Source organism: Macaca nemestrina, chromosome 2, assembly GCF_043159975.1.
Source record: "Macaca nemestrina isolate mMacNem1 chromosome 2, mMacNem.hap1, whole genome shotgun sequence".
NCBI classification, from domain to species: domain Eukaryota; kingdom Metazoa; phylum Chordata; class Mammalia; order Primates; family Cercopithecidae; genus Macaca; species Macaca nemestrina.
Window position 1 is genome coordinate 24,627,541 of NC_092126.1, and position 22,450 is coordinate 24,649,990.

The following is a 22,450-nucleotide window of genomic DNA, read 5'->3' on the forward strand; positions in this document are numbered from 1 at the left end:
GAGAGGACTGATTCCAATTTTGAAAGAAGTTATATTGTGGGTAAAACACTGCCAAACACCTGTTCATGCTATAGAGAAATCTTTTGTGAAAGGATGAGTCAACTGATGCAACAAATTTCATCGTTGTTTTATTGTAAGAAATTACCACAGCTACTCCAGCCTTCAGCAACCACCACTTTGATCAGTGAGCAGCCTTCCACATCAAGGAAAGACCCTTCACCAGCAAAAAGATTATGACTCCCTAAAGGCTCAGATGATCGTTAGGATCTTTTAGTAATAAAGTTTTCTTATTTTTCTTTTTAAAAGACAGGGTCTTGTGCTGTTGCCTATGCTGGAGTGCAGTGACGTGATCCCAGCTCATTGCAGCCTTGAACTCCTGGGCTCAAGTAATCCTCCGCCTAAGCTGAAAACTTGAAAAATTAGCCTGGCTAATTGTTTGTAGAAATGGGGGTCTTAAACTCCTAGCCTTAAGTGATCCTCCTGCATTTGCCTTCCAAAGTGCTGGGATTAAAGGAATGAGCCACTGTGTTTAGCCCAATAACGTACATGTTATTAAGGTATATGCATTGTCCTCTTTAGACATAAAGTCACTGCACACTTAACTGGCTACAATATAGTATAAATATAATTTTTGGATACACTGGGAAACCAAAAAATTTGTGTGACTCACTGTGTTGCAACATGTGCTTTACTGCTGTGGTCTCGAGCCAAACCTGCCGTATCTCTGAGGTATGCCTGAAATTCACTTGTTTGGCAGACACAGAGGGCATTTCCTATTGACAGGTAGTCAAGCTGCTTAATTATAGACTGTTGATAGTTCTGCTTCATCTATTTACACTGCATGCAGGGAAGCCTTTGGAAAGCTAAATTTTTCAGGTCTGTCAGAAAGAGAAGAGAGGAAAATCTGTATTAAAGCTATTCTTGTCATGCAAAGACCTGGGTTAGGCAGGAAGATAGGATAATCCAGTGAATTCTGCTTAGGGATCAAGTCCCCACACTTGGCTTCAATGACTTTTCATAATTTCTGATACACCCATATAGAAACAAAATACTGCAAAACCTAAGGCAAACAGACAAAAAAAAAAAATCCTAACATTTTCTACGTAAAGTTCAAATTTTGAGTTTAGCTTCAGCTAAATTAGGAAGTACACTGTACAACACATTACAAGAGGTAGTCTTTTATTTTAGTGCTTGAATTTGTATGCTATCAAAAAATAGGATGGCATCTTGCCAAACTTGCACTTAGTTCAAACAAAACTTTAAAAGAGCTGTTATTCTAGGTGCATATTCACGTATTACTTCTCATACAGGCATACCCAGACATCACACATAGATGGAAGAAAGCTGTTGGGCTATCCCATTAGCAGGGTGAAACACAGTCTGTGTTATCTGTGATATTTCTCGTACTGTAAGTGAAACTTCTCTTAGCTTTTCTGGCAATTTATTCCATAATTTTTGTCTTAAAGTTCTTTATGAGACTAAAGATACAAGGTAGAAGATGAGACTTAAATCAGACTTCAGCAGGTAGATGGAAAGCGCTCAGATATGAGAACTTCCTTAAAGGTCTTACCCAAATCTCAGCTTTTAAAATATGGACTGCATTCATGGGTAGCACCTTTTAAAATAAATCATTCTTTTTCAAAGTGTTTTGTTCTTTTAAAATAATAAGCTGTTTCAAGTAGATTTTCTACTGTAGGTTAATAACTAATAAACAAATGGTATAAAGTTATTACATTTAAGTACTGTTAAAATTTTAAAAATCAGTTTATAAAGTATTAAAATAATTTAAAGAGCAACTAATGGGGATCTAAAAATTCATTAGCTTCTTAAAAATTCAAACAGAACAAAACTGACAAAGGTAAAAAACATGTCTCCTCTTATTCCTCAAGTTCTAAGAGCCTATGATTCTAACAAATTAAATACCTACATTTAGCAATATAATCTTACACAATATGCAAGTATCTCAGAATGCTGCCTCCCTTCTGTGAAATTAAAGAGTACAGAAAACTATACCTTTAAGTTATTTTATAGCAGACATTCTAGGTGTTTACTACTAGACGTGCATCTTCTTTAGAAGGTAACCAACACAACTATAACAAGCTCAGAGAAAGTTTCCTCCCCTATCAAGATATTTGTAGCATCTTCACAATGAAGAGATGTTTCCTTGGCCAATGTACAAATACATCTTGAAAGGAAAGCTGTAATACACTGCCCTACAAGAAAGTTCTGTTGGCTGCAGAGGGTTAGGAACATCTATAATGACAAATGTATTCACAGTTTGTTTTCTAAAGTTGTTAATATGCAGTATCTTGATTTATATTTTATTAAGATCTACAATGATTCCCTTTCCAGATTCAGAAACATATAAAAAGGGATTTTTAAATATCCTCAAACCACCGCTGTATGCACCTCAGTTCTAGTCTTCAAAGATGTATACAATTTTTAAATGAGAAGTGAAATATGTGGAAAGAGAAAGTAGGCTAAAACTGTAGTCTTTGTTTTTCATTTGTTAATACTTTGGGTATATATTCTGTTTAACTTCCCTTAAGTCACATTCATGCCAACTTTTTTTTTAAAAACAGGTTAAAGATATAAAGTGTTTTTTTCTTTCCTCACCACAAAAAAAGCAGAAACAAATGGAGAGCCTCCGAACATATTGTTTCCAATGGAAATGGATGAATTAAAAAATAGTTGCTCATTTTAACAAAAAATTCAATATTTTAAATATGTTGAAAATACCACAACCAGGTTGATTTAAATGACACATTTAAAATGGTATATATTAAACCATTAGGACACTCTTCCAGAAGTAGCACTTGCCAGTTACAGGAAGGCACATTCAAACTTAGGTGCCTAAGTCTTATGAATACTTATTACTTCCCCAGTGCCAAATGCTCTAAAATATTTTACCTATCATTTATTTTGAAGAGCAGTTATTTTTCTAAGGATACTACTAAAAATGGGACACATAGTCTAAGCAGTATGAGTGCACTTATGGGAAAAACAGGATGAAATACCAAAAAGTTGGCCTATTCCAGGAAATCCGGAATACACAGTTGCTATTTGAGTAAAGCGGTGTGCCAGTGTGCTGTGGAGAACAGAACTCAAGAAATGGCATAAAAAGAACTTGTCCATTCTAACTCTGTCTGTTAGATCATAGACATTTTGTAATAAATTATGGTCCGTCAGGTCTTTTTCCTCCCTACTGCCCTCACCAGACCTCTTGACATATCCTCCTCTTTACGGAATGATAACATTAAATTGTCTTTCTCCCATCAGGGATAAAGTTATTCTCATCCTTTGCCCAACACAGAATTATGCAGTAGCAACTCAACCATTTGGGTAACAGGTATCACCTAGCCTAATAAAGATTATAACTAGGATCGTTACAGTGTTATTCTAAATCAACAATCTGAATATAAATTTTAACTGGTCAGTGTGCACTAGAATTAAAAATTCCCATATTTTATAAACACGACTTTTACCCTAAACTTTCTACAGTCTCTCAAAAATTGTAATATAGATTCAAAACATACATTCTTATCAAGAAAACACCATGTTCCAAATTCAAATAATTTGGAAGAGTCAATGGAGGATTGTCAACTGGTTCAAAAGTCTACTCTCTAACAGAAAAAAAAAAAAGATTCTGTATAAAAATTGTACCTGTTTATGATTCACATTTTCTTAAAGAACTTTCTATTGTGTCTCTTGTTGACAAGTAAATGTATGAACTTAAATCCATGCAGCAGCTAGATATATCATGCTGTTGAAAGTGTGAATTCACCGGTTGATATAGAACATCCATTAAATGAGGATATGAACTAACATATTCCACCTGCAACAATTTTTGAATTATGCAAGTAACTCCATCCTTTTTATTCCCCACTTTCAGCCAAATAAATACTCTCCAAAGACCAGAAAAACATCTCAAAGAATTGTTGAAAACTCACCATCAACCTTTTCCATATTTAGATTTTAACAATTAAATCTCTATAATTTAATTTCCAGTAAGAATAACATTAACAGGTTGATGGTAAAACAATCCTGTAAAAATTCAATAAAAATGATAAAAATTTATCTTTATGAGATAAGCAACAACATCCATTCCTCTTACCCTTTAGGTACTGCTCTCTTTATTTTTTTTCAAACTTGGCCACTATCTTAGGGAAGCATAAATATATTTTTGAAAACTCCGCCAACATAGAGATTTCTTGTTGAGAGACTATGAACATATTCCTCGCTCATAAAAATAACTAACAATTGTATGACAATCAAGTTTGAATTACTGAAAGAGAAATAAAGCATGCCACTATACTTTTCATGTTGTAAAAGTACTTTATTACCAGGGTATTAGCTTATTTTGGATTTCTTATAGCAAAAAGTATGTCTTAGTACACTAATAGCAGAGAGACCAAATCTTATGTTACATAATCAAGACTCCTTAAAAGGTAACATGGTACAGTCCTTAGAAGTGCTCACTAAAGACCTAAACTTCCTGGCTATCAACTGCAGACCTGTCACACCGATCAGTTCAGCAACCCTGCTCAAATTACTCTTTATTCCATACCTCAGCCTCCTCATCTGTAAAATTATAATATTTATCAAGGATGTTTCGAGGATGCCATGTAATGAGACTTAGGTAAGTACTACCTATTACTGATCTAAGAATTCTTATTTTAGATTCATACACAGCTAAATTAATGAATCTAAATGGATAGCAGGACAAATTTGACATGAGCAATTTTTCAAGAAAAATTACTTATTTGCTTTTAAGAGAAGAGGCTCATTATGTTGCTCAAGCTGAACTCAAAACTCCTGGGCTCAAGTGATCCTCCCACCTTAGCCTCCAAAGAAGCTGAGAATACAAGTGTGCACCACTGTGCCCAGTTAATTTTTTAAATAAACATCTAAAAAGTTTTAGAATAGTTCAGATTTACAGAAAAATTGCAAAGATAGTACAAAAAGTTCCCATATCCTCCAAGAAGTTCCTCTTATTAACATTTTATGATGTGAGTGACTTTTAGTGATAGCTCAATAGTGGAAAGTCATTTATTCTCAGCCAGTAAAACTACAAATTTAATTAATCTGTAATTTCAGTAACCCACCTACTGGAATAAAACTTTGAAATTTGTAAGTACCATATTATAATTAGTAAGAGCTAAATTTAATGTTTTAGTAATAGCACTGCACATACTATACTAAAGTAAGATATTTTATAGTCTCATTAAAAAGAAATAAAATGAAAAAGTTATTTTAACATGTGTAATTACTTCTATATACATATTAAAGTTGCAAATTAAAACGTAAAGTAGAAAATAAAGCTGGGATATTTAAGTAGATACTTCATAATTTTAAAATTAAATAAATTTTCTTAATACCATAAGGTAATTAAAACTACATAAGGGCAATGTGGGTGAATACATTTTGAAATCAGAATTCTTAATTTATTTCCTCACTTTTAAAGAATCGTATTTCTAATAACATAATACAAGGCAAATTTTTCTGAGATGATAATGAAAGAGGTAAAGAGATATACCTATAGAAATGTTAAAAGAGGCACACAGTATTAAATGTAGACATGAACTGCCCCATTTAGTAGCCACTAGCCATATGTAGCAAAATTAATTAAAATTAATTAAAATTAAATTCTTCAGTTGTACTAGAGCCACATGTCAAGGACTCAGTAGCTACATGAGATTAGTGTTACGATGTTGGAAGCACAGGGAGAGAACATTTCCATCAGTGCAGAAAGTTGTATTGAAAAGTACTGCTCTAGATATGAACAGATTGTTTCACTAATCATACTTAACTGAGTTCTACCCAAGAGTCCTAACCTCTTATCCAAACAAATTCTTTTTATTAAACTTGCAAAAAAGAAGCAAGGGGATAAAAGCAGGCTTTTATCTCCTTTTCTGAAATGTTTAAGAGGATGAAAAGGAAGTGGGCCTGGCCAATTCCTACAACAGACAAATGGCCACCAATAAATGAAAAAATTCCTGAGGTCCTCAAAGCCATTGCTGTACTCACGTGGCAGGGTAGCAGTGGGCCCAGTGGCCAGGAGGATGCCTCTTCAGGGGTACATTTCCTCACTAGGGGGAGGGATCCCCATGTGGGGCCTCCGCACTGGTGGGACCTTCCCCATTATGGGGCTGGGGTTTCTGCCAGTGAAAAACGGGAAATTTCATTGTTAGCCAGCTTTAAAACGTTTCCCCTTTGAGATATTAAAAACACTGCTTACTGGATTATTTAGTTAATTCAAAACAGAATTATATGAGATAATTTTTAGAACTGATGAATCATGATGTGTGATTGATTCTGTCTGCCCGAGTCCCCTAGGAAAAAATAACCTGCAGTATTACCAGAGCTGTCATAAGAATTTTCAATCTTATTAAATGCTGAAAAGATTAGATTGAACCAGATAATGGTTTTTCCAATCAGGATAAAAAATAAGGATAATTGTCTTTTAATTATCAGTAATGGACAGTGGTGAAAAGAGCAAATGTAATCAGATATAACAAAAACCTCACCAAGTTCCACAGCTTCTCATTCTTACCCCATCTGAATTTTTAAAATCAGAGTTGAAAATAAGAAGCAAATATTTAAATTCCATCCAGTTACTTCTTGTGAACATTCTGAGATTTGGTACTAAAATCATGATGATGTAATCGTCAACGGAAACAAAGATCTATTGTTTTATTCTCCAAAAAATTTTTAAGAACTCCATGTAAGCAGTCTGTTGATATCCAAAAATGTGGCTAACAATAAAAATCCCCCTTACACTTACCAAATGCTTTCACTTCTACAAAATGAGCATTTTCATTGTTTGGGCTACAGCACACACAGTTCAATGGAAAGTGATAGGTATATTCCTACTAAGGTTCTGGAACTCCATAAGAGTTACCCTAAATTCTTCCAGTTTAAACTCTTTCTGCTAGTATACTTACAATGGCATGCCATAGCATACCTCTGGGCTGTTAGGTAAGAGGTCAATTCAACAGAACTCTATGGATGATGGATATTACATTTCTAAAAACCATTGAAAAACCAGAAAATGTAAGTTTGTGGTGAACTCCAAGAGAGCAGACAGAAGAAGAAGTAAACAGATGGAACTATGCACTAAAATTTGTGACATTATCTTTCCCACCAGGTACCAGAGATCCCGGATCTGCCTGACTTAATCTCCTAATCTCTGGAGTTGCAGCTTTCCCCTTTAATCCCTTGTAACTATGCTCCCAAAGAGCAATTCAGAGGTCAGGTTACTACAAACTGCACTTCTCTGTATTACAAGGAAGGTGAGGATAGAGAAAGGAAACATAACCAGGAAAAGGTATTTTATACAAAATTAGGTAACACATTTGAATTATAAATTATCACCCTCCAATTGGTGAGAGCAATTTATTTTAAATAGAAAGTATCTAGAACCCAACTAGTTAATGTAACTGTAAAAGTTTAAATACTTTCACGACAGGAACTAGTATTATTCCCAATTAGCTTCCAATCAGAATCCTCATATTAGGTCATGTATTAAAAAATATTAACTTAGTAGACTATTCCTAATAGTATCCCAAATCTCCATAATATGGGTAAGTTAGGCTTAACTGCTGCCAGTTGTGGAAATCAAATTTTTGACACAATCAGTGTGAAAAGTAGTTCCAGAGTATATGGTCAAACAAAAACAATGCCAAAGATGTAAGAATAAAGATTTACATCAAACATCAAAGACAGAAATGCCTTTCAGGAGTTGACCTAAGTTCCTAGGGGTGGAACTGGAATCCTTCGTGGCAAGAGCTTCATTCTGAAAAGATTACAGGGTCACTAACCTCGACAGGCTCAGTCAAAATTAAACTGTTAGACTTCCCGTCTACCCTAAAAGACCCCGATATCCACAGATAAAAACTTCTTCACAACTGGCTTGTCCATTAGAAAAAAAAAAAAACTGCCTTTAATTAAAGAGAATAATTTTTTTTTTTTTTTTTTTTTTTTTTTGAGACGGAGTCTCGCTGTGTCTCCCAGGCTGGAGTGCAGTGGCGTGATCTCGGCTCACTGCAAGCTCCGCCTCCCGGGTTCACGCCATTCTCCCGCCTCAGCCTCCCAAGTGGCTGAGACTACAGGCGCCCGCCACCACGCCCCGCTAGTTTTTTGTATTTTTAGTAGAGACGGGGTTTCACCATGTTAGCCAGGATAGTCTCGATCTCCTGACCTCGTGATCCACCCTCCTCGGCCTCCCAAAGTGCTGGGATTACAGGCTTGAGCCACCGCGCCCGGCCGAGAATAATTTTTAAAAACAGAAACTTACTCCTCTGAACATTGATTTGATATTTACTTTGCTATACTGTCAAAGTTTCCTAATAACCTTTTCTCCTCACATCCAGTTGCAAGGCTGTTTTGGCCTGCAGAAAGAAATACATTTTTCTAATTCACACAAAATGCCATGAATGTTAATAAAGGCTCTGAAGACAACCATGCAATACCATATTTTATTGACTATAAAGTAAGGTGCAATATTACTTTACAAACCACTGAGAAAAACTCACTAAATTAGGCTGTAATATAGTGATTTCTTATCATACAAAAATTATATTCTCCTTCTTGAAAGGGGTCTCTTGATAAGTGTAACAGTCATGTTTATATATCACACATGAGCACAAAGAGAAGATCACATGAGCAAAAAAAGAATTACTACAACTTCTTCACACTTGCAGTTTAATTCTTCTGAATCATTTTTCAGCTCAGAGATAACTGTTTTTCCACAAAATGTAGTCCTTTGTGTCACCAAGAGCATTGTTGAAGTAGTGTATCTTGAAATTTCTCTCCACAACTGCCCCTGGAATTTTCTTCCAAACTGCTGACATTCTTTTTGCAAGGTTTTTAAAGAACGCATAACTACAACTAACTCAAACAACTACTTGTCCCAAAGTAATCGATATTAGAAAGGCTAAATGACGTTAAAAACAGGCTTCTTAGAACTGATGAGATACAATAACAGGGCTCCTGGTGTTGGGACAAAATGCTTTTTTTTCCACTTCCTTTCAACCATTTTCAAATAGTTATTAATCACCTAATACGTGACACACGCACTAAGGGACAGGGTGGTACACAAACAGGTAATGACATTACTCTTAGGGAACTTACATAGAGACTGGCATTAATTAAATAAACACAGAAAATTAATATAAAACTACTACTGTTACAAGTACTGAAAAAAGAGGCACATCATGCAGCAACACATGGCTAATCTGACCTAGTCAGGGAAATCAGATAATACCTAAGGAAAGCAGGGAGAATGAACATGTCAGGCAGAGGAAACAGCATGTAAGGAGAAAGAGCAAAGAACTGTTTTGCATGGATAACTGCACTGGGGAAAGGGAAATTCCAAACTTTTTGAGGCCTACTACAATTGAGTTCCAAACTACAGCAATACTGGGGGACCTGAAATGCCAGCATGCTCTTCTGGTTAGAGTGGGGGTTTATGGAGGCCAATAAATTAATAAAGTTTTGGCCCAAGTCTTGGGAACTACAGAGATGAGCACTACTATCAAAGACTTAAAGATGCAGGAATGGTGGTCCTTACCATATTCTCTTTCTATACCTTTCATGACCCTACAGGTAAAAAAACAAAAACAAAACAAAAAAACAGATGGATAATGGATAACTGTAACCTTAAACTGGTAGAATCCCCAATAGTAACTGGCACGCCAGATATGGTATCAATTTGGTACTCAGCTACCGATATGGTGAGTGCTTTCTTCTCAGTCCCTATCAGTAGGGAAGATGAAAAGGAGATAACTTTCACAATGGCAAGGAGACCATAATATCTTTCCCCAGGGCAATGTTAACTCTTCTGATCTCACTCAAAATTCAGTCAGCCTGGATATCTTCACATTTCACTATATTCATGACAGAATACTAACCGCATCTGGTTAGCAGAAAATGGAAAGTACCCTAGCCAGTTTAAGTAAAATACACATAGCAGACATTTCATAAAAATTAAGGGGTATGGCACACACTGCCAAACTTTTTAAGGAGTTCAGGGCTCCAGGGCATGCTAAGCACATCCTCTTTAATGGAAACAAGTTTTGCATCTCTCAAATCTACTGTTAAGAAAAAGGTGGACCTTCTTTGATCCTGGACGCTGTATATTTATACGCAGTACTTTCAACACTATTTTGATCCATTTATCAAGAGACCTCGAAGGATGCCAGTTTCAAGAGTGATCCAGTGTGATAAAGAAAACCCTGTAGCAGTTCCCAGCTATGGTGCATCTGTGACCAATGGATCTCATGGTACAACACCTATTCCTTTTTCTTTCTCTGTTTAAGAAATGGGGTCTCTTTCTCTGTCTCCCAGGCTGAAGATCTATCATTGATGGATAAAAATGCTGTGGAGTCTCTGGCAAGCACCAAAAGAGAAGTCACAATGCTGATCCTTGGGGTTCGGCGGCAGAGAACAACTTTCTGCTAGAAAAACAAATCCTAGTATGTCACAGGGCCCGAAGAGAATTTGCATACCTGACTATGTACCAACAAATGACTCTGTGACTTAAAGTACCCACTGAGTAGTAAGGTGAGATGGGCAGAGAAACAACCTGTTGTATGATGGAAATGGTATATTTGGGATTAGGTAACAAGCACATTCAGGAGGCATGAAAAAATTACATTCACAGGTAACTCAGACTCCCACATCACTAACGCCTTTCTCTTTTGTGACCAACTGTCAGGGAAAAAAGGATTTCAGATCTAGCCAAATATGAACTGCTGTTGCACTGCAGCCTTATTCAGGAGTAGACCTAAAGAACTGTGGTAAAGGAAGTTTGGCAGATGAGAACACCTGGAGCAGTATACGTGGGGGTCATCCATTTCGAAGGAGGGAGAAATGACCTGAGTTACAGATATACTCTGATTCATTGGCAGTGGTAGATGGTTTCTGGCTGTTCGATCGGGGCCTAGAAAACAACAGTGAAAGATGATGTGATAAGGAGATCTGGAAAAACGAATAGGGCACAAATCAGGGGCATTTGTGTGTCTCACAATAACCACCAGGAGGCATCTACCAAAATGGAGCATGTCAACATGTGTGTTGTCTAATATCAACAATGAGGTGAATAGGATACTTTACTCTATGGCTGTCAGCCAGTCTTCCACTTGGGCCACCACAGAGTTGACATAGTGAGCCCATAATAGAGTGGCCACAGTGCTTCCTCTCACCAATGTGAAAAGCTATGCTAAATGTGTAACCTGCCAATGAAAGAGACTGATGTCAAGCACTCCATATGGCATCATTACTCAAGGACACCAATCACTTGGCATAAGATTACATGGGAGCTGGGGGGTAGAGGGAGTAAAAGAGTTGCTGGCAGGGTGGCAATGATTTGTCTTTACAGAATTAATACCTAATCTGAACATGGATTTAGTTCCAGCTCCCAATACCTCTGCTACCACCACCATTCCAGGGCTTACAAAATAACTGATCTATCAACATGGCATCCCACCAAACACTGTCTTAGGCCCAAGTACCCATCTTATAACTAAGAAAGTATGACAACGGCCACATGCCCTTAGAATCCATTTGCCTTACCGTATACTCCATCCACAAATAAACAGTTGGCCCAATAGGTAAGCAGAATAGCCTATTAAAAAATATCAGCTGAAGACACATCTTGAAGACAACTTCCTGCAGTGTTGGAGCACTGCCCTCCAGGGTATGGTATATGCATATGAATTGAAGCAATGGCCAGTACAGGGTGCTGTGTTATAAACAGCTTGAATACTTAGGTCTGGGAACTGAAGGATGAAAGTAGGGTTGACTTTGTGAAACTTGTGTTTTCTACCCATCCTACTTTTGTCTCCACTAAGGTAGAGGTCCTGACTTCCAGATGGGGTAAAGGTCCACCAGTGGACATGTTAGAGTTAATAAACTTGAAGATCTGACTATACTGCTGGGATACTTTGTACTCCTCAAGCCAGTACATCAGTAGAAAAAAGGGAGTCAGGTTGCTGCTAGAAATATTCAATCTGGAACACCACAAGAAGCAAAGACTGCAGCTACACAATGCGGGAGGAAGAAATATGTCCAGAACTTGAGAGATTCACTGGGGTATCTCTTGGTGCTTCCATAGCCAGTAGTTACAATAAATGGGAAATTTCAACAACTATGGATCAACAGCAGCAAGGTAACTAAGGGCTCAAACACTTGAGGGATATAAGTCATATTTTATTTCAGCAGGCAAGCAATACAATTTGGCAACAAAACAAAACAAAACAAAAACAAAAACAAAAAACTGGTGAAGAAAACCTAAAATAAGTGACAGAAGATGTGTATCAATTACAGCCTCACGGCCAGCTGTAGCAGAAGGGACTGTAATTCGCTTCTCTAACTCTCCTGTCTAAAGTCTTTTGGACACTGTGGCAAGGCTCCAACTTGAAGGGGATTCAGTTACTGATTGCACTTTACCTCTGATCTCAGGGATGAAGTGAGGGCATCTTATTCTCACAAAAATGGAGGCCTCATATTGTAGTATGGAAGATACGTATAATGTAGAGCCTGAATAGATCTCAGTGGTTAAAGGGGTGTATTATACTGGGCATCTTTTATGCATCATTCGGATCTTCTCAACCTTACTTGTATCTTATTCCAGCTGTCTCACCAGCGCCAATTTCACATAGGTACATCTGATAGTTCCCTGCCTCATGCCTGGGAAGCAGTTCTTGCCTTGTACTCTATGGCATTTGTGTTGACACTGCTTTGGATTCCCCACTTGCATACCCCATGAGGAATTAATACACTGAAGGGTGAATCTTTGGCCAATGGGAGACAGAAACTAATGAAAAAATTCTTCCTCTTCTCTCACAATGTACGGTCTTAAGGCACAGTTTATGAGAGTTTTCAGGAACGAACCTATAGGACTGAGTGGTGGCAGGTAACACAATAGCTTATCCATGTATTGGCTCTCCAGCCCTACCAAACCATATTCTCCTTGTTTCTCACTCTACTTCTTGGTATTATGTTCCCTAATAAACAGCACATGCTGCCCTGCTTCTGGTTCTTCTTAGAGGGGAAGCTGAGCTAAGATCTAATAGTCTGTGGTGTCTTTATGATATATGAGGTCATTCCTCTGGAGTTCAGAGGTGGTAAGTGAAACCACAGGCAGAAATGAGATCACTTAGAGGGAAAGACAGAGTAGGAAGAGAAAAAAAAAGAAGACCTAACACTTGGTCCATTAATGGCCATGAGAGGGATAACGGCCAGAAAAGAAGAATGGCGTGTGGCCAGAGAGGTGAGCAGAAAACTGGAAAGTTCTGTTGTTACTGCAAGGGAGTTCAGTAGGGACACAGGTAATATACATCTAATAAGCTGTTAATTTTAAATTACTAAATTTGGTTCAATTATTAATATAGATATTTGATATATTATCAAAGAAAATTAAATAATATGTGCTGCAAATAAAGTAGTGATGGAGGAGGTTTTTCAAATCACATTCCTCTGAGGGAAAACCCCAGGCAGAGCTACAGGAGAGCAGAAGAATCAGTAACCAGGCCCCCTTATTTATGCATCTCTGGAAGGCAAACTGGTAGTGGATACAGAGTGAGGAAAGGATGATCTGGCCGGCTAAGTTATTCACTTACAAAATCTACCTTTTGAAAACTTCTTTTGGATTTTAAAAAAGGCTCTGACATTAAAAAATAAAAGCTCATAAAACAGGTTTTTATAAGATCTTATAGAAAACAACACAGAAAGCTCAGTGCCTTATGTAAGGCATTTTAATTTAGTATACTTTATACTTCATAGTAAGACTTTCTTCCTTACACACACGAGGGCATAAGAGTTCATAAAAATGCTTTATATGTCTTTATGAACACTTAGGATCAGAAGACAGATCTTAACACTTGGAATTTATCATAAGACTAAGGTATGAAATAATATCATCCTCTCTTACGAGAAGCCAGACAAGTTCTTTTTTTGGGGGGTGGGTGGCAGATTAATGCTATATATATATCAGTCACAGGATTCATTTTTTCTTTAATTTAGAAATGTTTTAGTATTCTCCTTAAGTTCATTAAAACTTCTCTTTAGTGTATTTAGTTTGGTGTAAATAAAAGGATGAGTTCTGCCTGATTTCACCCTGATTTCCTGCCTGTTTCAGTTAATATTCCTTATCCTATTGTTACTAATGTTTAATGAGGTCTTTATTAAAATATGAATATGTTCTTTTACTCCCAGATTTTATTTTTGTAGCATGTATTACACAGGCCACATAAGTCCAAAGTTGTAATTAACAATAGAAAAGTCATAGAACTAAAATCTCAATTTCTAACTAACAATATGAACACTGGGGAACTTCAATTTAAATCACAAAGCAATGCTTTGTAGTAACATTCTTAAAGTACTCAAATAAATATGAAACGTCCTTGAGTAAGTGGTACAGCAAAAGCAAACGTAAGTGTTTTAAAGGACCCAAATGAAGTTTCATTTTCTCACACTGCTTTTGGTAATTAAAAAAAAGGACATATTTAAAATATTTAGCTCACAGTATCACTTAAAGTGTTCTGCAGTTAACAACTTCCTTTCAAAAATAATACCATAAAGCAATATTGAATATGCTATAACTTAAAGATAAGATGGAATCGATGCTACCTATCATAGTGCTGGGGGCCTGCCCCAACCACATGACCACTAGGAACAAGTCAGTGGGCTCCTCTCATAGTCTGTGCTTCTTTGCAGTAACACAACCATTTGTCTCCCTACTCAGAGATGGTGGCATCTCCTCCACACATTAAGTTTCCTTCCTCAATTCTTTGATACATGCTCACTTGACAGGTACAATGGCTGTCTGCCAACAGCAGAGTGGATGTTAGTTTTCATCTGATGCTTCAGAATACTCAACTGACACAACACCAGTTCAAATGATTTCAGAGGTTTGCAAGTCAGTCTGAAAACCTCAGCACTTTTGCACTGGAGCTCAGTATCCAAACAGCCCTTTCTCTCTTTAGACTTCTAACTAAAATGTCAGTGGCAAAGGATTTTTAAAATAGCCTCTAGGTGTTTCAAGTTTCCTGTGCTTGTTTCAGCAGACTACTGACCCTGCCTGCTCACAATAAGCAAGTCTCTTAGGATTTAAACATACAGCTACATTGCTGGGAGTCAACAAGAGCCAGTTACAGGAAGCGCAGGAAAAAAAGTTGGGGGGACAAATTGGCAGGAAATGACTTCGGGACTTTTTTTTTTTAAATCCAAGTCAGCTCTTCATAGTTATTTAAATCTGAAAACTATTTCCCTGAAAATGAAATTTCTAAGTAATATACAAGTCAACTTAACTAGACAGAAACATTTAGACTGATCTTACTTTATCCTTTATCTCAGTATCTTACCTAATGGTTCTATATTTCAAAGCCTGACAGATTTGTTTGGCTGGCATGATCTGACCACTTCCTTTTTATCAAGAAATACAATTTTCTCTTTTGTGGCTGAAAGATTTCTGTTCACGCAGTATGAACATGGATCCATTTACAGATTTTGAGGTGGAAATGTTAACATGGAGATAACACAAGTCAGTATTTTACATCTTATTAGGTATCTATATAAAGAAGGTAAGATGGTCAGGTGCAGTGGCTCATGCCTGTAATCCCAGCACTTTGGGAGGCCAAGATGCAAGGATCACTTGAGGCCAGGAGTTTGAGACCAGCCTGGGCAACATAGTGAGACCCGCACCCTTTTTTTTTTAAGACAGAGTCTCATCTTACTTTGTCACCCAGGCTAATGTGCAGTGACGTGATCTTGGCTCACTGCAACCTCCGCCCCCCGGGTTCAAGCGATTCTCCTGCTTCAGCCCTCCGAGTAGCTGGGATTACAGGCACCTGCCACCGCACCTGGCTAATTTTTGTATTTTTAGTACAGACGGGGTTTCACCATCTTGGCCAGGCTGGTCTTGAACTCCTGACGTCCTGATTCACCCACCTCGGCCTCCCAAAGTGCTGGGATTACAGGCGCGAGCCACCATGCCCGGCCTCTTTTATTTAAAAAGACAAGAATGTCTACAATGAATAAGTATAGCTTCTCTGGCTTCATTGATAGTATAATCTTGATGTTAGGTAGGTTTCATGGTCATTGAACCTCAAACTGTATAGGTTAAAACACAAAATGGGCTAATAATGGACAGTCCTATGGTACTTTAGTTATACATCTGGATTGAGGAATGGAGTTGGAAATACAATGCGTTTTGGCTGAAAGCGTTTAAACTACTTAAAACATTAAAATAAAAATAAACACATTAAAATAAAAGGTTATCTATCTTTCCATTGTTATATGATGTGGGTTCCAAAGCACTTGAGGTATGGGACAGAGACAGTTGCTCAAGGACAAGTTGGAGAAAGTTCATTGTAAGAGTATGCATAATTCATTCCAGATCTCCCAAGGTTCTCTCTCATAATCTCTTGGGGAGGTCCTAGAAACTTTGGGCAGCTAGCCATCCCCAGGGCTCACTTGCTTAAAATTCAAATCTCATTTCCCAGATCTACCTTAATCCAAACATTTATCCATAAGAAGTTCTAGAACATTTCTAGGGTTCAGACATGGAGGAGCAGGGGTGCCTCTGAGTTTGACTGTATCTCTTAGTACAGGTACTATAACACACACCCTTTATTCCTTTAGTCCTTGGATTCCTGGTATCTGCCAGTAACCCTACGTGATGACCAATCAGGAAGGAAAGCTGTCACATGGTTTCCTTCTGCAGTGCACAGGAAGAATACGCATGACAGGAAAGTCTCAGGTTAGCCAGAAGTACTTTATACACATAGCAGTATTTTTTAAAAAATCACGTTAAAAGCAAAACATCATGAGTTCAATGTCAAGAAATTGAAAACATTCCTTTGAATCAACTGATTTATAAGTATTATTTAGTTCCTATTCCAAATTGTGCATTCTATTCTGATTTTCTTGTATATAAAAATGATCAGTCAATTACTTAGGGGCAAATCTAATAATATTCATGCCTTCCTTAAAATAAAGACAACAATAGTTAACCATTATGTAGTGTGCTGAGTAGTATTCAAATATCCTTGCAAAGAAGCCACAAACCTCACAGAATACCAATATGTTGTTATCAGAAAATTTGTAGTGATGGTGGTAACTGACAATCATAAACCTATAGTAATTCTGATTCTTTTATGGTTTCAATCTGAATACAGCTGAAACCAAGTATTTTAATTTATGAACTATGTTAAGTTTCTCTTTTCCATTTATATGTGGGAAGGACCACAGGCAGCAATATCTAATTTAGTAAATATTTCAAGCATATATCAAACCATGATGCATAAAATATAATGAAAAGGAAAAATGTTAATATTTTAATTATTACTCAAGAAAGAATACATGACTAAGCTGTCACCAACTGCCTGTCATAATGCTGTAAAACTTAGGATCAACTAATAAAAGCTCAAAAACTGTACAACTACTGAAAATGGCTAGCATGTAACTTGAGAACATTTGTCCCTTTTAATTCAAATCTTTTCAAACTTAAGCTCAAGGAACTTATATCACCACAGAAATGTATTATCTAATTTTGAGTACTATTTCTACCAATCCTTTGCTCAAGCCTTCCACAGGCTCCTATGGAATAAAGCCGATGTTCTAGTTCTGGTACCCTAAATCCTCCATAATTTGGACCCCCTCACTTCAGCCTTATTTGCTCTTGCTCCAGCATGAGGAAATCTTTTCTCTAGACAACCTGAATTCCTGAACCTTCTCAACTCCAAGTCTTTACTTTTGCTCTTTCTGAAGCTTGCCTGGAACACCTTTTTTGCTTCACTCACTGAAGTCCCACCTGAATCAAGTTAAAATGCTTTACAGAAACCTGTACCGGTTCATGTTTGTGATGCTACAGTCCTTAGCTCAGACACTGGCATGAAATGATACTCTTCAAATCTGCTGAATTAATCTGACTCTAAAGCCAATTTAAGACCATGTAATAGTCTGCCCCTCACTGTTCCAACTTGGTCATTTCCAGTAACTGATCTTTGGAGTCACTGTGCTCATACTACATTCACTGCCCACACTGAGGGTGTTTAAAAGTTGCTGATTTCATGGAATCTCTGAGTTTTTCTTATGTTAATCAAATAAGTGGCCACCTGTCCTGTGTGCGGCGCACAATGCTCCGAGGATGCAGAGATGCAGGATCACCCTTTCTGTAAGAACATACACACCGTCTACGACGTAAGTATCACATGAAGAACCAAAAGGGTGTTGAAATCCAGAGAAGAGAGTGCCTGTCTGATGGAAACATGCCAGACTCTACACAGAAGCAGCGAGGTTCAATTCTACTGTCACAAGGAAAGCGTTCGTGGTGATTCAGGGCCTCAGGCATTCCTCTCCTTTCTGAGCTCCTATAGTACTTACGGTTTACACTACTTCTTTTACCCTTAATGATAAAGATGATGGTCAGAAACTGATTGCATTTGCTGAGCAATCACTATATGCCAGAGATTCTTAAAATTAGCACTTTACATGTATTAATATATTTAACTCTCACAACCTAATCTATTAAAATATTCCTGATTTACAGATTAGCAAACTGTGGCACAGAGAAATTAAATATCTTAGAAAAATTACACAGGCATTAAGTGGGTGACATGGGACCTGCTATGCATGGAAAAGTCAAAAGGGCCAGTTTTAGGTGGCATGGTCAAGGAAGAACCATCCCTATAAATAGTACTTGGAATGAGACCTGAAAAAATAGAGTCAGACATGTAAGGCTGAGTTTTTCAGGCCAAGTAAACTACAAGGAGAAAGGCCCTGGGATGAGAAAAACCTGGCGTGTGTGAGAAGTGGAAGGCAGGCCAGTGTGGCCAGAGTCAAGTGAAAGGGAGAAAGAACAACAGATGAACCTCCAGAAGCAGGCACAGGCCAGCTCATGTATGGCCTGTGGGCCTGAGTTAGGAGTCTGGGTTCTATGTGTACTGATTTACCTTTACACTACACAACCCTTATGTCTTGTTCTCCACAGTGGCCGTCTCAATGGCAGAAACCAGCTGTTATTTTTTAAATATATCTTGTAGCACCCGGCCCATAGTATTATGCAAAATACTCTGTGAAACATTCCCTAACTGTGATAAAAATGGGGTGGGTGTAACTGCATGCAGGAGTGGCTGAAATGGTCTAATGTTGGAGATACAAATGGAGAGACAGAGAAGCATTCCAGACTTGTGGTATGCCGGTTTCATGGCTGCAGAGGGGAACTTAAGGCGTTCTAGTAAAAATAAGATGGAATATGGAAAAATAAGATTTGTTTTGGGGAGGAAGTATAGTTTCTGTTTTTGTTTTTTTGGGACAGCGTCTTGCCCTGTCACCCAGGTTGGAGTGTAGTGGCGCAATCGCAGCTCACTGCAGGCTTGAGAATAGAATTCTTGAAAAAAAAAATCCTCTGTAAATCAAGATATAATTAGAGCTTATTATACTCAGATTTTCCTTTAAAGGAAAACAAATCTTCAAATCTCTTCTAAATGAAAGTGCTCTAGTTTTCTATGAGAATACAACAGATGCTACAGTGTATGAATTCTTAAGAATACAGGACTAAGAAATGTCCAGTGAAAGCAAAGTACTCAGTTACTAACGAAATGTTAACATGTGAGTCTGGCAAGAAGAAAAGTATCATGGAACAGCAGAATGAACCTGGGCACTGGAGTCATAAAAGTTCACAATCAGAACTCTAGTTCAGCCACTGTGGTATAACACCTAAAATTAAGGTTCAATAACATGTGCTGCTTTGATGCCTGGTAAAATCGGGAAGGCCTTGAATGATCTAAGCCAGGGATCCCCAAACTCTGGACCACAGACTGCTAAGGGTCTGTGGCCTGTTAGGAAGCGGGCTGCACAGCAAGAGGTGAGTGGCGGGGGAGCAAGCATTGCCGCCTGAGCTCCACCTCTGTCAGATCAGCAGTGGCATTAGATCCTCACAGGAGTGGGGACCCTACTGTGAACTGTGCGTGAGAGGTATCTAGACTGTGCGCTCCTTATGAGAATCTAACTAATGCTTGATGATCTCAGGCAGAACAGTTTCATCCCCAAACCAGCCTGCCCCACCCCTGCTGTGGAATAACTGTCTTCCACAAAACCAGTCCTTGGTGCCAGAAAGGTTGGGGACCACTGATCTAACCCACAAGTTCCCCTCTCCACTCTACTCTCATGGATAAAAGCCCCTAGTGAAACAATCCTCCTTACCAAAGGGGCCAGATGCAGTTCTTGCTTATCCTTGAATAGTAGGTTTCAGTTTCCTGTCAGCCTGAGGAATTATTCAAACAAGCCAATCACATGCTTCCATGGGAACCAGGGGATACCCCCACCCTCTTGATACTACAAAGCCTGCCTCCCATAACTCCTAGTTGTTTACTCTGTTCCCAAGTGACCCCATTTGAGGCACAGGGTCCTCTTTGCCTTAGCTGTGAACACAGGTAACTAACAAACTGCTGCTGAGCCCATCTGATGTGTTCAGCCATTCTCATAACCCTACGGCAGGAATCCTTCCCTTGTCAAAGGGGTGAGGAGGAAGTGACCTAAACCACCACTCACTGGCTGTGTGAGTCAGACCTCACACCAAGTAACTTAACTTTTATCTTCCATGCTTTTTATTCTGTAAACTAGGACTAAGAACATTTACTCTGCACGTTACTGTAAGCATTATCTCTAGCAGTTATTATTGCGTGTTGTATCTAGCAGTGCAGTTTTAGACTCATGACTGATTCTACTAATGAAATCCTTATCCCATCACCTGTCCCTATCACCAAAACTATTACTATTGATTTCAAGTGTATAAAGATCAAATTATAGAGTTTGAAACAACAGGTGGAGATATAAATAACAGGCCAGATTTTATTTAAAAAGCAATCTGGCTTATTTACTAGAAATAACTTAATTTCAGCCACTAAGAAAACAACTATAAGGAGAATTTACAGGAGTTTTGGGAAAATAAGTAGACATGAAACCAAGACTGCTTTCAAGATACTAAATACTTGGTTGAACTGTAATTTGATTCTGTGAATCTGGATATGCAAATAATGCAGTGATTTATGGCAATAAAGGGCTTTTTAATAAGCTAACATTCTGTGTGCAAATGCTTTATTTTTAAGCAAATGGAAAAAAAATCACTTGCTTCAGATAAGACACAAGGGGAAAAATGGAGCTAATAAAGCATTACCCTGAGAGAATTTCCTTTTCTTCAGTTTTTCCTTCTTCTCACATCTTAATTGTGCTACTTGTTAAACACACCCCCAATCCAACTACGTTTCCTGAACTCAGTAGTACATCTTTATGCCTTTCAATTTTTATGCAATTACCTAATTTATACAAGTTTGCATATTTATACGTTTACAGAGCGGAAAATTATAAAATACACAGTCTAATATACACATATTAAAATGAAAATTTATAACTATTTAAATAATGGAGGGAAGAAGACTTACACAATATAGTAAGAACTCCTTTGGACACACATGGGGTGGTCATTTTGGGAGTATCTGTTTCATACCAAGAATTTTTTGACTTTAACTTTAGTTAAGTAGAGCTAGTGCACAATTGTGTCATTTGGGTTGGGGGATGCAAACTTTATTCTCTTCAGAATTCTAGTTTGATACTCAAATATTACTATCATAAAATTAGAGATAAATCACAATCCAGGTTAACTCAGTAAGCAACTGGATGTTATACTGAAATCTTTTTTTTAACGTACCTTTTAAACACAGCTCTTTGGCTATCACATTCAGTAAGTATTTAAGCACTAGTTTAAAGTGGATGATTGTTAACATACAAGAAAATTGCACAGTAATAAAGCCTGTAATAAAAATAAGCGGAACACCCACAGCTCACACACTATAGTTAAGTGTATTAGCTGGTCTCAAAAGCATTAACTTTTACTCAAATAGCAGCGGTATTCTGCATAACCTATTAGCTTCAGACAGTGCATATTAGCTGCAGACTACTAGAAATCTTTATATTTGTATGTTCAAATAAAATGGGTTTCACTATATTATAAATAGTTCCATATAATATTGAGGATTTATTTTCAGTGTAAAGGAGAAAAAAGGGAAATCTTTTTTTCCCTTACAAATGAGGTAGCTTAAAAATTTACCATTCTTAGTCTGTAAGTATTCCCATATTTTACATCTTGTGAAAAAGCAAGACATGGTCTACTTTTATTAGTTATCTTTTCACGAAAGTTGTAAATTTATAAAAGGAGAATACGGATAGGCCAGCCCTTCACTTACTCTCATTCTGTTAAATTTGTCTTTCTCTTAGGCCAAGTAGCTTGGGAGTATGAAATCCAAAAGTTGGCTCAGTGTTTTTAAAACTTAAAAAAAAATAAATAAATAAAAAGCCATAAAGACAAGCTGTTTTCTTGATCTTTTAATGCATTTTCAACGTTAAATATCACATATTCTGGTTAATTATAGCCAATAAGGTATCATCG

General features: G+C 37.5%; 1 protein-coding gene across 3 annotated transcripts in view; it reads right to left on the reverse strand.

Annotated features, from left to right (window-relative positions):
- Positions 1–22,450, reverse strand: part of LOC105488915 (ubiquitin conjugating enzyme E2 E2) — a 386,674-nt gene that overhangs the window by 142,317 nt on the left and 221,907 nt on the right. The window contains exon 4 of one of the 3 annotated variants that reach the window (XR_011619641.1): positions 6,028–6,158. The exons of the other annotated variants lie outside the window; for them this stretch is intronic. The gene's annotated coding sequence lies outside the window, so the exon portion shown is untranslated. The remainder of the gene's footprint in view (positions 1–6,027; positions 6,159–22,450) is intronic. 3 annotated transcript variants of the gene reach the window in all.